General features: G+C 36.9%; 2 long non-coding RNA genes across 2 annotated transcripts in view; both read left to right on the plus strand.

The window, feature by feature from the left end:
• Positions 1-15,599, plus strand: part of LOC117687290 (uncharacterized) — a 259,261-nt gene that overhangs the window by 59,278 nt on the left and 184,384 nt on the right. The window lies entirely within an intron of this gene.
• LOC136270000 (uncharacterized) overlaps positions 1-15,599 on the plus strand; it is a 149,272-nt gene that overhangs the window by 43,185 nt on the left and 90,488 nt on the right. The gene's annotated exons all lie outside the window — the stretch shown is intronic.

Here is a 15,599-nt window from a genome sequence, read left to right on the forward strand (position 1 = left end):
CATACATCAACATATTGATTCAAATGATTTATAGTCTGTATGGTATTTTTTAAACAGGAAAATCTAAGTAGAAGACCCACAACAGTACTCACCCAAAGTTCGACCTATAATGGACATGCAGCCTCATTTGCTGATGATGGCAATCTTCAGACTGACGATCTCAATTGTTCCCATACTGCGCCAAATAACACCAAGGCTTAGCTGAAGGTGGACTTCGGAGAATCATACAGTATTAACAATGTCAAAATCTTTTACAGAAGAGAGCGTATGTATTGCGTTTCATTCATTTTTTATTTTTTCTAAAACATACAAAATGTAATACACATTTCATGTTTTAAGATTATCATTATACTGGTTTATAATCAAACGTCATTTTTGTTCAAAGGGGCATGGTCACGAGTTTGGTAAAATATTATTTTTCTGTTTTTAGCTCATCTGAGCCAAAGGCTCAAGTGACGTTTTCTGATCACAATTTATCCGTTGTCTGTCGTTTTCATTGTCGTCATCGTTGTAAACTTTTTCATCTTCTCAAGAACCGCTGGGCAGATTTCAACAAAATTATATATGATAAGAGTTAAATTTGGCCCCCATAATTTGCCATTTTTTAGGTGTTTCGGGTACAATGAAATGTTTACTTATTTTTTAGAAGAGTTGATATTAAATAAAATAATTTTTTTTGGTGTCCAGGTAGCGTAGTGGACAGTGCACTCGCTTTTCACCGCTGCGACCCGAGTTCGATCCCAGTGATGGACAGTGGCTGTATGTGATAGGGTATGGCGGCCGCCCGCTTTGACACGTGGGTTCTCTCCGGGTACTCCGGCTTCTTCCCACACCAATGACCCCCTCGCGCTAACATCCGTGCCAACGAGAGATATTAATATATGTTGTAGAACTTGTTTATCAATCGTTGTAAAATAAATAAAGTTCAGGTAAATAAATTTGTCATCTTTTTATTTGATTTATTTGCACTCACTGGCAGTATATGACGTCGGAAGTGACGCGATTTCTATAATTCAAACAGAATCAGCCAAAAATTCTCTATTTACGAATGGGAAATATAGAGCGCATGCTTGAACAAGGAAATTTTTTTTGTCACTTTTAGTCTTGGCTAGATACATCTCTGATTTAAATATTTTGTTTGTTCAAGCATGCGCTCTATGTTTTCGGAAGGAAAAACTGCTTGAAAACAAGCAGTTTTCTGCTAAAAATGCAAAAATGGCGGGAAAAGGTTGTCTTTATATTGTCATATTTCTAAATTGTAGGCACTTGAACCAAAATGAATATTATGTAAACACATCACATACATATCTGAACTAACAAAACACAGAATTTTAGTAAAATGATGTTCATTTTAGGGCCATTTTAGGCCCATATCATATATAGTCCTTTGGCATAAAGCACCACTAGGTGTAGGGGATTCAAGTTTGTTAAAATGAAGGGCCACGCCCTCTTTAAAGGGGAGATAATTGAGAAATATTGAAAATTTGTTGGTATTTTTCAAAAATCTTCTTCTCAAAAACTATTCGGCTTGAAAAGCTTAAACTTGTGTGGAGGCATCCTCAGGTAGTGTTAGATTCAAATTTCTTCAAATCATGGTCCCCGGGAGTAGGGAGGGGCCACAAGAGGGGGATCAAGTTTTACATAGGAATATATAGAGAAAATCTTTAAAAATCTTCTCAAAAACTAGCCAGAAAAGCTCAAATTAAAATGGGGGCATCCTCAGATAGTGCAGATTCAAGTTTGTTTAAATCATAGTCCCTGGTGGAATGGTGGGGTCACAATGGGGGAATGGATTTTAACATAGGAATATATAGAGAAAAACTGTAAAAATCTTCTTCTCAAAAACTATCAGGCCAGAAAAGCTCAATTTTAAATGTAAGCATCCTCAGATAGTGCAGATTCACGTCTGTTCAAATCATGGTCCCTGAGGATAGGGTGGGGCCACAATAGGGGGATCAAGTTTTACATAGGAATATATAGAGACAATCTTTAAAGATATTCTTCTCAATAACTATTCGGCTTGAAAAGCTCAAATTAAAAGGGAAGCATCCTCAGGTAGTCTAGATTCAAGTTTGTTCAAATCATGGTCCCCGGGGGTAGGGTGGGGCCACAATAGGGGGACCAAGCTTTTACATGGGAATATATAGAGCAAATCTTTAAAAATCTTCTTCTTCAAAAATATTAGGCCAGAAAAGCTCAAATTAAAATGGAAGCATCCTTAGGTAGTGTAGATTCAACTTTGTTCAAATCATGGTCCCCTGATGTAGGGTGAGGCCACAATTTGAGGATCAAGTAATACATAGGAATATATAGAGACAATTTTTAAAAATCTTCTTCTCAAAAACTATTAAGCCAGGAAAGCTCAAATTTGAGTGGAAGCATCCTCAAATAGTTTAGATTCAAATTTGTTCAAATCATGGTCCCTGTGGGTAGGGTGGGCCACAATTGGGGGATACATTTTTATACAGGAATATATAGAGAAAATTTCTTTCAAAAACTATTTGGTCAAGAAAGCTCAAATTGGCGTGTAACCATCCTCAGATAGTGTAGATTCAAGTTTGTTCAAATTATGCTCCCTGGGGGTATGGCGGGGCCACAATGGGGTATAAATTTTCATATATAGAGAAAATCTTTAAAAATCTTCTTCTCAAAACTATTCGGCCACGAAAGCCCAAATTTGAATGGAAGCATCCCAAATCAAGTTTGTTTAAATATTAGTCCAGGGGTAGGGTGAGGCCACACTAGGGGATGAATTTATACATAGGAATATATAAAGACAATCTTAAACAAGTGAAAAGCTGTCAATGTGACAGCAAACCGGGTTTTTGTTTTATGTGAACTGTATCCATAATCCATGTCAACCCGTATTCAGTGAAATGGAGTATCCTATATGCAACATTTTGCCAAAAAATGACTAAGTTCAAATGCTAGTATTTTTTTTCCATAAATTATCAGAAATCGAAATCCTAGCAATATGCACACCTCTGATATATGTACAATTGATCTGCAAAAGAACAACTTCCTATCTTGAGAACTGTAGGAGGAGTTATCCGTACAATGAAAGTACCCTATATGCAATATTTTGCCAAACAATGACTAAGTTCACAACCTGGTATTTTTTCGATAAATTATCGGAAATTAAAATCATTGCAATATGCACACCTCTTATTTATGTACAATTGATCTGCAAAAGAACAACTTCCTATCTTGAAAACTGTAGGAGGAGTTATCCGTACAATGAGGGTACCCTTTTGGCAGCCGCCCGCCCGCCATTTTCACCATTTTAATAACCGGATTTTTCTGTTGCAAAACCCGGTTAAAAATCTTCTTTTTAAGGACTATTTGGCCAGAAAAGCTTAAACTTGGGTAGAGGCATATCGGGTAGTGTTAATTCAAGTTTGCAAAATCACAGTCCCTTGTTGTAAGGCGGGGCCGTGATGGCAGTTTGAAGTTTTACATAGGAATATATAGAGAAAATCTTTAAAATATTCTGGGAAAGTTTCCGGTCCAAAACTCAGTACTTAGTGTGAAAGCACATGTTATGCAGATTTAAGTTTGATGAAACCATGATTGCCTAGAGAAAAGTGGGGCCACGAAATGGGGGGGGGGGGGTATATAGGAATAGAGAAAAATCTTCTTACAGGTACATGTACAACAACAAAAGGGGCTTGGTATTTACCAAAAAAAGAGGTGGATAAAAATTGGCAGATTTTCAATTTTTTTTAGCAAGATCTACTGTACTTAGTTGTCAAGATATTATGATACTGTAATGCTAATTTGATCAGAATAAAGGCAATTGTTGCTCAGGTGAGCGATATGGTCCTCTTGTTATAATTTGCAATGCTTTAGATATGCATTTCTAATGATCCAATGAAATTTGGGTGCTAGTCGTTGAGTTATAAGCAAGATACAGGGCTTACAATTCTTCGTAATGTAAACAAGGCTTGTGCCCTGTTTTTGTTTACAGAGGTTCAATATACCAGTAAACATCTTTAAAGCTGGTTTGTTTATCTTATTATTAGTCCCCTACCGGTTTTCACCGGAGGGGACTATAGCTTTCCTCTGCGTCCGTCCGTCTGTCTGTCCAACTGCAGTTTTCCACACTTTTTTTTCTTTATGCGTTTGAGGAATAATATGAAATTTGCCGCACAGCTTCAAAATGTCAAACTACAGATCAAGTTTACACTTTTGTAGCGTATGGTTGACATATTTTCGATATAATTAATTTTTTATATTCCAATTTTTTAATGTTCGGGTTCGATATTCTGCATAACAGTGCATTGTTTTCACCATTTCCACAAACCGGTAGGGGACGTGTATTGCATATGCAATACTCTCAAAATTCTTGTTCATTTTAAGTATAAACAAACAGTTTCTAACGATTTGCTTATTCATATTAAGTCTAAAACCGGAATTTTCATTTGATATCCAAAATGTAAACAGAAGCTTTGCGAAGAATTGTTAACTTTGTAACTCGCTTATGACTTATCAAATGACACTCAAATTTTGGTTGCCTATTAAAATTGCCTTACTAAAGAATTGTAAAACTTAAAATCGAAAGAAAATTTTTTTTTGACCAAAATCGTGACTGTGTCCCTTTAAGGCCACTCAGGGCGAGTTTGATTAAACGACACTTGTGACTCAGGTTGGCGGAGTTGTAAATAATACATGTATTTCACGACAGTAGTGTTGTTCCCGTGTTAGAAAAGTTTACTCCTACTTTTAGTGAGAGCACAATAGTTTCAAGATGGCGGAAAACGCTTAGCAATTGCGAGTTTGACATATAAAAAAATGAATTTTGGGGTGTATTGATATTATAAATCACCCAAAGAGTAGAAATTATTAACCTTTCATATAACTGATATTTTTCAAGATTTCAAAAAGAGTTAGAGATAAACGGCGAAAAAATTATAGCATTTCTTTAGCTGGAACTGGATTGGTAGAAATGTTAACCTCTACAGGTTGAACACAACAATGCTTTTTCTTAGTTTTCTTTTTAATTAATTCTTAGTTACTCATCTGAAATTTCATTATTGAGATGTTTATTTCAATTCAAAATAATTTTCTGATCGGGGTGAGGGGAGGAAATCTTATTAGTTCTGAATAACAGGAAAATTTTAAAACAGATTTGTGCAAGATGAATGTTTTAAGCAAAAAAGATTAAACTTGTAATGGTAATTACTATAAAATTATGTAAATTTATATAAATCTAAGACAGTTAGCCTTGGGTCAGCTGAGAGGAGAACACTTATTTGCTAATTTTAACACTAGAGCAACACTCGTCGTTTTATTCATATTCATAGACTATAGCCTTTGCGCATGCACCAACATTACCTTAGAGTTACTGGAGCCAGTTCAATCAAACGCGCCCTCACGTAACTGATTGTAAATGGTTGGGTTTCCTCTGGAGTCGTGCTTTAAAAACTAAGTTGCCAGATCATTTTAAATGTGTCATGATGCCACATTGGAAAATAAACGAGAATTACTTTACAGAGGCCGTAGAGCTGGGGCCAAAATTGCAAAGGTTTAGCATTTTTAATTTGTTTTTACATTTGCGTATTTTAAATTATACTGTTTACAGGAAAATACTCGCCCATGTTTTATTTTCGTCCCATTCGCCTTCGAAATAAGCAGGCGAATTTAGGACTGAGCGATTTTAAAATTGTTCAAACGCTCTCTTCATGTACAACTGTGTGCGAATTAAAGACTGTCACAGATTAGCCGTGCTGGTTGTCAGAAAGAATAACTAGTTGGACATTTGTCCGAAATGGCGGCCTCGGTGGGCTCCCAAACTATTCGTCCAGGTTAGACAGGCCAAAGTTGGTGAATCTGAAGTGTTGAATGGTTGAATGTTTAGGCTGGTTTCATTGTCTTTTAGCTGTTTAGGCTGAGTCCCAGAATACTGAAGTATTGTAGTTCTGATATACTGTATTGTTATACTTTCAAGTTAAATACTGAAATCTGATTGGTTAAGACGCAGTTAATAATATTTACTATTACCCTCAGCGTTAGCAACGCACTTGGCAACGGGTAACATTAAAAAATGTTACATGCGCGAAAATTATGCGCGTACGGTTCGCTGTAGAATTTATGTTATTCCTATATAAAAGCAGTAAAATTTTCTTAAAATTTTAAAAAAAGACATTCAGTATAACAAAATAAATAGTGCCTGTTTGGGAGGATAACAGTTGAAATTGACACCCCTAGAAAACCATTGTCAACCTCCGCTTCGCGTCGGTTGACAATGGTTTTCTCGGGGTGTCAATTTCAACTGTTACCCTCCCAAACAGGCACTATTTATATAATACTTGATGCTACAAACTGTGGTAAGTGCATTACTGGGATATATTTATAGTATGCATACAGTACCGATTAGAAGAGTAAACCCAAACTAAACCCTGGGTTTACTCTGTGTTTACATTATGAAAATTTGGGTCCACTCGGGGTTTACTTGGAATTTTCTATTGAGGTCATATTTATTTAGTGTGAAGCAGACATGTCTTCTATCGTACCATCCCACTGCCTGCATTTCCTGTCTCTTTTATATTCCTAATGCACAGTTAGCGTCTGCTCTCATGGGTATACTTCTGACCAGGTTTACTCTATGTGTCCACTCTGGGTTTGCTTTGGGTTTACTCTGGGTCCACTCTAGTAAACCCAGAAAGTAAACCCAGGGTTAAGTTTGGATTTACTTTCTGTTAGGTTGGGTCAGATCGGTACTGTATCATAACTGTACATTGATGTTACATACTTCGCATGTTTTTCCACATACACGTACACTACTTTACACAACTACTTTACATTCATTTCCTTATTTTTTAATGCATACTTTTACTCATGTTTTTACTTTTTCAAGTATAACTTATACTTTTATACACTCTATACATATTACGCAAATAACATGTCTACTTGCACACTAAATTTACGCAATTACTGTACACGTTTTTACAATGTTTTCGCAGCATTGTTACTTTACAGCTACTTTTTATACTTTAATAGCATTACCAGCTTCATATGTACCTAAACAATAGGTTAACGTTAAAACAACTTTATGGAACAAGTCAACAAAACACAAAAAGGCACTTAGCTGTCATTTCAACTAAGAATTAACAATAAACAACTTTAAAATAAAAACACTCTTACCTCAGAAAGGATAAGAACCTCGTTAGAATGTGCAAAGATGTAAAAACTTTCTGTTGAGCAATTTCTGGTACAGTACAGCATGTCCTCATCAGTGCCTACTACGCCCTAACTGACCAGCACGGGTATTTAAATGCCTAACCAGTTGAGTGAGTTTAAGAAACTAAAAACAGCTTTATGGACACCAGATTTGGATTCAAATATATGTACAGGTAAAACCTATGGCAAACAGTTTGGATATTGATTGTGACAAAGACGGGGTGAAACTGTTTGACAGCATAAAAAGGCAAAATTGCGAGAGTCGTTTGACAGCATAGAAAGGCCAAATTACGAGAGTTGTCCAAAAAGTTTGTTGACACATGTAATTTTATTCAAAATAACGGCGGCATTATCAGGAAAGTATTTTAATACATAGTATAAAAAATGTATATGTATATAAATCAGAACAAATATACATTTTTGTATTGGAGTTATCATTATATAAACATTGCCTACATGTATACAGGCCGCACGGCCCGTTTGACATTGAGTATTAACAACGTTTCTATAACGTCTTAGTCCTGGGTTTACCTGGGAGTAATATACCGCATTCACCGTTTGGTCAAAGGGTACAATCGCATACTCCAACAAACTATCGCCTGTGCCTCTTATGGATAAGTAAACTCGAACTATTTCGATGTTTCCCATTTCCCTCAATCCCTTTTTTTGTTCTTTTCGATGTTTTACCTCAGTCGACACAATTTTATGATAGCAGGCTGTTTCGTGCGGTCAGCTGGCGTCGCTTTTTCAGGCGTTTTAAAAGACATGTTCTTGCCGTAATATCTTTATAAGTCCTTTGCTAGTTTGAAAATAGCTTCAAATGTTGTTTTTTTTTTATAAAACAAGAGGCCAATTGGCATTTACGTCACCTGAGTAGCATATAACCCAAACACAAACTTGTCGAGGAGTCTCATATATATATATATATATATATATATATATATATAATATATATATATATATATATATATATATATATATATATATATATATATATGCATTTAATTAGTTTTCATTCTGGAGTAGAAAAATTATAAATTTGTAATGACGACCACCTCCCTGCCTTGAATCTTTCAAAAGAAACTGTGAACGTATAACAAATATAAAAAAACTTAAAGATCTGGTCTACAAAATCATGAAATGTTGAACATTATATGAATTAACATCTATACATCCATTTTGGCCCTGCCTTAGGGTCAAAAATAAAATTTCAGTAGAGGCCTTCCTGGTAGACATATTTATAAGTCAGTTTTTTATACAGATGTGTGAGAATAGAGAAGAAAATTTTCAAATATTATACATGTATGCATTAACTCTATATCCCCCCCCCACCTCATGTCCTCTACCCTTGATCCAGGGGCCATGCATTGCACCATTAAGGTTGATGAGTTAGTGGATATCATGACCATGTGAAACGGAATAGAGGTAGTGACAAGCAGAGAAACACACCCATGAAGTTTAAGTAATAAAGCATACCCGTACACGTAATAGAGTACACCCATTGAAATGGAATGACCTGGTGCCCCCTTGGAAGTAAACTCTCCCAAGGGTATATAAGCAGACACATCTAGCAGATTAGGGAGAGTAGGTCTGAAACGCACAGCTCTCAGAAGAACCCGCAAGACCTGGAAGGTAATAGAAACCTGATAGAAGTAATTTGTGAGGTTGTAAGTAGACAGACTAGGGGAAGGAATACTCCTCAGCGGTAATTGGAATTGTAATCTTAATTGTTTGTCGGGAGGTAGTAAGTCTATATGACTGAGGCGCCTGACTTCCTGTAATATTAAGAACCCTTTACCAAGGCACGCGGGGATAAGTATCCCAGTTAAACAATAATAAGTGATTTAAATACACCTCCAATCAATTGTAAATCAAGTTTAATCATTGTACTCAGGAAGAGTAGAAGTAAAACTAATATATTTATATCCCTTAAAAAGAACCCGATATGTTGTTTAGGTAAAACACGTTATATTTTGGTGGCAGCTGGTTAAGGGATAGAAACTGATTAAATTGTTGATTTATTTTGGTTTTGTTGTTTTATGTAGATTTGTTTTACCAGGTTAATATTTTACCAAGTAATTTTGACGGGTATAGTGGACCGTGTATTTTTGACTTGGTAAGTATATTAGAGCTTGTGTATAGTTATCCAAAGGTCGGTTGCGCCGCGTGTGTACAGTGTGTGTACAGCGTCACTTCGTTTATTGTTAGGCTTGGTATTGGTTCGTTTAGTCTCAGGGTAATGAGTATTACTTGGTGAAGTTTACCGAGTGCAAAGTTTACCGAGTGCAAAGTTTACCGAGTGCAAAGTTAACCAAGTACAAATTTTACCGAGTGCAAAGTTAACCAAGTGCATTTATAGGAAATTGTAACCCAGTTAGAATATAATACCAGAATGAGTGAAGACGATTTGTTAGCCGACCTCAGTGCCATAGATGCCAGAAGGGAAAAGCTCCGAGCAGAAATTGAAAGATTACGATCAACTCCACAGTTTGCCAAACATTCGCCAATACCGGACTCCGGAGTAGACATGGGCTACAAAAGCAATCGCAACCCTGGCGACAGTTTTGAAATAAATTTCAAAACACCGAAGAACACAGGGTATGCACCTGGTCACTTTGAATACCCAACGCCTGGGTACACATTGTACGAAGATGAGAAGGATCGTACACTGCCAAAGGTTACAGATACTGAAAACAGGCTGCCGCGCTTAGGAACCATAAGCCAACCAGTGTTCACCGAGACATATTTGACACCAAACCCTTACCTAAGTACTCGGTGTGCGGTGTCATCATCAGATTCGTCTACGGTTACGTGGTCAAATAATTGGAATCCAGTGCAGGAATCCGTTTACCGATCGTTTCCTACTATTACTACAACTAAAAATATTTCGAATGAACGGTCTCAGGACTACGGTAAAACAGTGATGAAACCGGCAACATATGACGGCACTGCATCATGGATTGATTACAAAGCGCATTTTGAGGCCTGTAGCGATATCAATTCATGGAACTCTCAGCAGAAAAGCTTGTACCTGGCAGCTTCTTTAAGAGGACAGGCCAAGACCGTCCTCGGTAACATGAGATCAGGAGTGAATAGGACCTACGCAGAGTTATGTGAAGCTTTGGAATCGAGATTTGCACCCGCGAATCAAACTGAACTCTACCGGGCAATGCTCAGAGAGAAGCGCCAAAGACCAAATGAATCTTTACCAGAACTTGGTGAAAGTATTCGACGTCTAGCGCACCTGGCATATCCAACTGCTCCCGGAGAAGTTACAGAGATGATCGCCAAAGATCAGTTCATAGATGCTTTGACAGAGTTTGATATGCGTCTACGCAATCAGCAATCTCGACCAAAGTCACTCAATGAAGCAATACGTTGTGCAGTGGAGATTGAGGCATTCTGTAGAGCAGAACGTCAAAGAAGAGAAAATGGTGGATATGTCAGGACCACGAGCAATAACCAAGTTACACCTGATGCACAAGATCCTACTGTTAGGGAGGAACTCAGGCAATTAAGAGATGAGATACAGGCGTCTCTTAAAGATTTAGAAAAGAAAATTGTTAATGTCTCGGTAAAAGAATCATCTGCTGCTGCAGATACAGGTAATATAGCTAAGGAAGGTAGATTTCCTTTTAAATGCCACCATTGTGGAAAGAAAGGCCACATGATCAAAGATTGTTTTCTGAGAAACAATAAAGGTGGCACTAGAATGCAAAAACCAGAGGTAAAGGATTCAACCAGTGTCAAAGGGAATACAGATTCCAATAAGAGGAATGATTCGAGAGTTTCCAGTACAACGGCCATGAAAGTTGACCAAGACAGCCATGAATCTGGGTTGTTTGTCAAGGCAAAGGTAAATGGCACTCAGTGTAATTTACTGTTAGATACGGGAGCCACTCTGACTATTTTGTCAGATCAACTGTATGCAGAAATAGACAAAATCAGCAGAACTTCCCTTTTACCGATATCACAGAGAATTGTAGGGGCTGATGGTGCGCCTCTTACGGTACAAGGAAAAGGAGTATTTGGCATTAAACTTGGTTCTCAAGAATTTGAAACTCGGGCAGTGATAGCAAACATAAAGACAGATGGCATTATTGGATTAGATTTCTTACAAACGAATGAATGCCTCGTTGACGTATGCAAGACCAAGATGTATGTACGTGGGATAGAACATGAATTAGAAATGCAAGGAAATATTGGCTGCTTTCGGGTGAGCCTATGTGAAACCATATCCATTCCTCCTAAAAGCGAAATGGTATGCCCGGGTCAAGTGTTAGACCTACCAAAATTCCCACAGATACCGTTGTTAATTGAACCTTGTGCCAAGTTTCAGGACAGCGGAAGAGCATTGGTTGCTCGATCTGTAGTCAATTCATCTGAGAAAATACCAGTAAGACTGATGAACGTGTCCGGTCAGTCCCAGACAATTTTTAAGAACACAGTCGTAGGAATGACATTCCCGGTAAAAGAAATCATTATGCTAGAAACAGAAGGCAGTGTTAATCACGTCATGCCTGGGGAACGAGAAGAGGTCCTTCCGGAGCATTTGCAAGAATTATTCGATAGGACAAGACCTGAGCTATCAGCGGAGCAGACGGCACAGGTGAAAAACATCCTTATTAAGTTTAGCAGCATTTTCTCAAGGAATAAAGATGACTTTGGTAGAACCTCGTTGATAAAGCACCATATCAATACAGAAGGAGAAAAGCCAACCAAGCAACCTCCAAGAAGGTTATCACATCATGCCGCGGAGTTTGTTGACAAGTGGAGTGAACACCTGCTAAAATGTGGAATGGCAAATATTCAGAAGAGAAGATTTGAATGTAATTTTTGCGACCATGCCTTTGGTAGGAAGATTGTGTTGGTGAAACATATGCAACGATTGCACCCTGGTCAGGACCATTGTATTACCCCACTGGAGTCTACTGAACCTGAGAAATCTCCACCAAGACGCGTGGAAGATGAAGAGGATTGGCAGGAGGATCCAGGAGAACTCTTGTTTGAGGAGGAGAAGGACAGAGAAGCCGGTAGAACGTACAGGAAGAAGACGTCTCCAGTTTTACCAGGGGCGAAAAGAAAAAACACGGAGACATCAGAAACGGTGACCATAGACTTGCCTACTAATGATGAGATAGAGATAGAGGAACCTAGCAACAGTGCTTTGGTGGTACAGAAGGCGCCCTTGGATGACCAACACTGCTCATGCTGTTCTAAGAAGAGCAAGAAAGCTGACGCTGAAACACAGACTGATACAAATCTCAAGGCAGGAAAGAGTCACCAGAAAATTTGGTGCTTTGCTGAAAAGAAGATTCTTTTGTTTTACCTAGTAACAGTTGGTTACTTTAACTATGTAAATTCACATGTAGATGTTCTTTAAATTGTTTGATGGCTGTCAAGTTTCATGCATATGGTAACAATTAGTTACTATGAACTATACTTTGAACTATGTCTCCTTATGTAAAATAATAAAAAAAAAAATATTTGATTCTCATTGATTTAGCGTGCGGGACGCACGGTGTAAGAGGCGTGGGTAGTGAAACGGAATAGAGGTAGTGACAAGCAGAGAAACACACCCATGAAGTTTAAGTAATAAAGCATACCCGTACACGTAATAGAGTACACCCATTGAAATGGAATGACCTGGTGCCCCCTTGGAAGTAAACTCTCCCAAGGGTATATAAGCAGACACATCTAGCAGATTAGGGAGAGTAGGTCTGAAACGCACAGCTCTCAGAAGAACCCGCAAGACCTGGAAGGTAATAGAAACCTGATAGAAGTAATTTGTGAGGTTGTAAGTAGACAGACTAGGGGAAGGAATACTCCTCAGCGGTAATTGGAATTGTAATCTTAATTGGTTGTCGGGAGGTAGTAAGTCTATATGACTGAGGCGCCTGACTTCCTGTAATATTAAGAACCCTTTACCAAGGCACGCGGGGATAAGTATCCCAGTTAAACAATAATAAGTGATTTAAATACACCTCCAATCAATTGTAAATCAAGTTTAATCATTGTACTCAGGAAGAGTAGAAGTAAAATTAATATATTTATATCCCTTAAAAAGAACCCGATATGTTGTTTAGGTAAAACACGTTACACATGTATTCAGTTTTTTGCCCAGATATGTGGGAGTAGAGAACAGATTTTTTTAATAATTAATACATGTTTACTATATGGCCATATTGGCCTCACCCTAGAGCCTGAACCCCTGTCCCAGGAATCATGAATTTCACAATTTGGATATAAGGCTTCATAGAAATCATTATCATGCATTTTGTTTTTAACAAATATATATGAGAGTAGAGAAGAAGATTTTCTAAAATTTAATACATATTTGCCACACCATAAAGCCAGAAGCCCTCACCAAAGGGCCATGAATTTTCACAATTTTGGTAGAGGGCTTCATGGAGATCAAAACTATGCAACCAGTTTTTTCCTCACATATGTGGAAGTAGAAAAGAACATTTTTGTAAATTTTGTTTTTTTTGCATATGTGGCCCCACCTGTGGCTCCCCAGGGGTGGTAGAGCCATGAATTTCTCAATTTAGATTTCTCTTACCATAGATATGCATCACACCAAAAATGATGACAATCAGCCATGTAGTTTTTAAAAAGATGTTAAAAATGTAAAATTGTTAAGGCACGACGACGGACGAAGACGGATAGCAATAGGTCACCTGAGTTTACCTAAATATCTAAAAACTCAATAACAAAATTATCACAATCTACCGCGACCCTTTGATTCATTAAATTTTTAGTTTATTTCTATGGAAAACATTCAAAAACACTTTAGTTTGATTTGATATTTTAAGGCAAAGATCTAAATATACAAATCTGACAAAAATGTTTTCAAATTTAGTGAGGAAACCAACCATTTTACTTTATCTAATTCAAATGCCTAAGGAGAAAATATTTATTTTGTCCGTTAGGTGTAATACAAAATGGATTTTAAAAAAAAATTCACACATGAAAGTATACGTGGGGTTACACTACCTTATTATAGAATGTTTGCCTCTTCGACTTAGGTTAAGATTCAGTAGGAAAGCTTAATTGAATACATATATGATCCTATGAGTATTTGTTGTGGTGATCAGGTGACTGTTAAGGTCTGTTTGCATATGTGCATACATCACAGTATTTGACTGAAACGGCGATAACTGCCATTTTACTATGAATATGCTTGCGTGCATCTTATTATTTTTTTGTAAAAATTTACGTGTGATATACACTGTTGATAATTTCCTTTCCATTCAGAATTCACTATGATAAAACTTTTTGATTTTTCATAATATTGTCTTCAACTATTCAGGTAATAACATTGTTTTTTTCGATTATACAGGTGCTTGGAAGCAGTATCGATTCAGACAGTTCTACTTAGATGCCTCGAACTCGTCAGCAACACAGATGACAACGTCACAGAGAAACCGCTGTTACACTGATAATACGACTGCTCCAGACTTACCCCCAAACATAATAGACATACTTTGTAAACAGACGGCTAAATACGTCATTGTCGAGACCACGTATGACGCTCCTGAAGATGATCCTATTAAAGGAGCGATCATAGAAATCTGTGAGAAGTTTATGGTAATCAAGCTTAAAAATCTTATATCTGGTAATCAATGGATATTTTGAATCATACGTTTTAAAAAAAATAGATTTGAATTTTTGATTTCATTTAATTTAAAGTTATATATTAGCAATGTACAAGTTAATGTGTTTATCTTTATGCATATTTTAGCATTTCTTTACTTTATTTAAAATTATTTTTACTATGTTCTATATTTTTAACAAAAGCTTGGACAAATTACTATATAAACGTATACAATTCAAACTATTTTTATCACAAAAAATCTCAACATATTTTTTTCTACTTTTATTTATTACCCTACCCATGTTATTTTTTATTCAACCGCGTCAAGAAAACCAGCGTGATTGTCATGATTGGTCGTTAACTACAAAGTGCAGACGTCCTATAAATGCGGCACATTAGTTCCTATTTAGATAATCCTATTCTCATTCAAGAAACCAGCAACTGATACATATTTGAATAACTGGATTTCTTTCTGCTTTATTCCACTTATACATGTATGACACGATACGAGATGCAAAACTACAGATCCAACAAAAAATATTGGCAATATCCCAGTATGCCTTTTAACTCCCGTAGAGATTGCTGACGGTTAGCTTGTTTTATACGGTTCAATGTGGCTTAAAGATACGTTCTGAGTATCGCACAGGAGAGTCAGTACACAGCTCTGCATTGCTTTCTGTCAAGACACATAAATAAAACCAACAAAAAAATATGAAACTTGTATCTCGTCACAACAATCTCGTATGGTATATCCCACCCACAGAAAAATTATAGGTGGATTAAGCATTTGGTTACGTGTAATAAGTACTCGCTATTTTGATGT

The sequence above is a fragment of the Magallana gigas genome, chromosome 1, assembly GCF_963853765.1.
Source record: "Magallana gigas chromosome 1, xbMagGiga1.1, whole genome shotgun sequence".
NCBI lineage: Eukaryota > Metazoa > Mollusca > Bivalvia > Ostreida > Ostreidae > Magallana > Magallana gigas.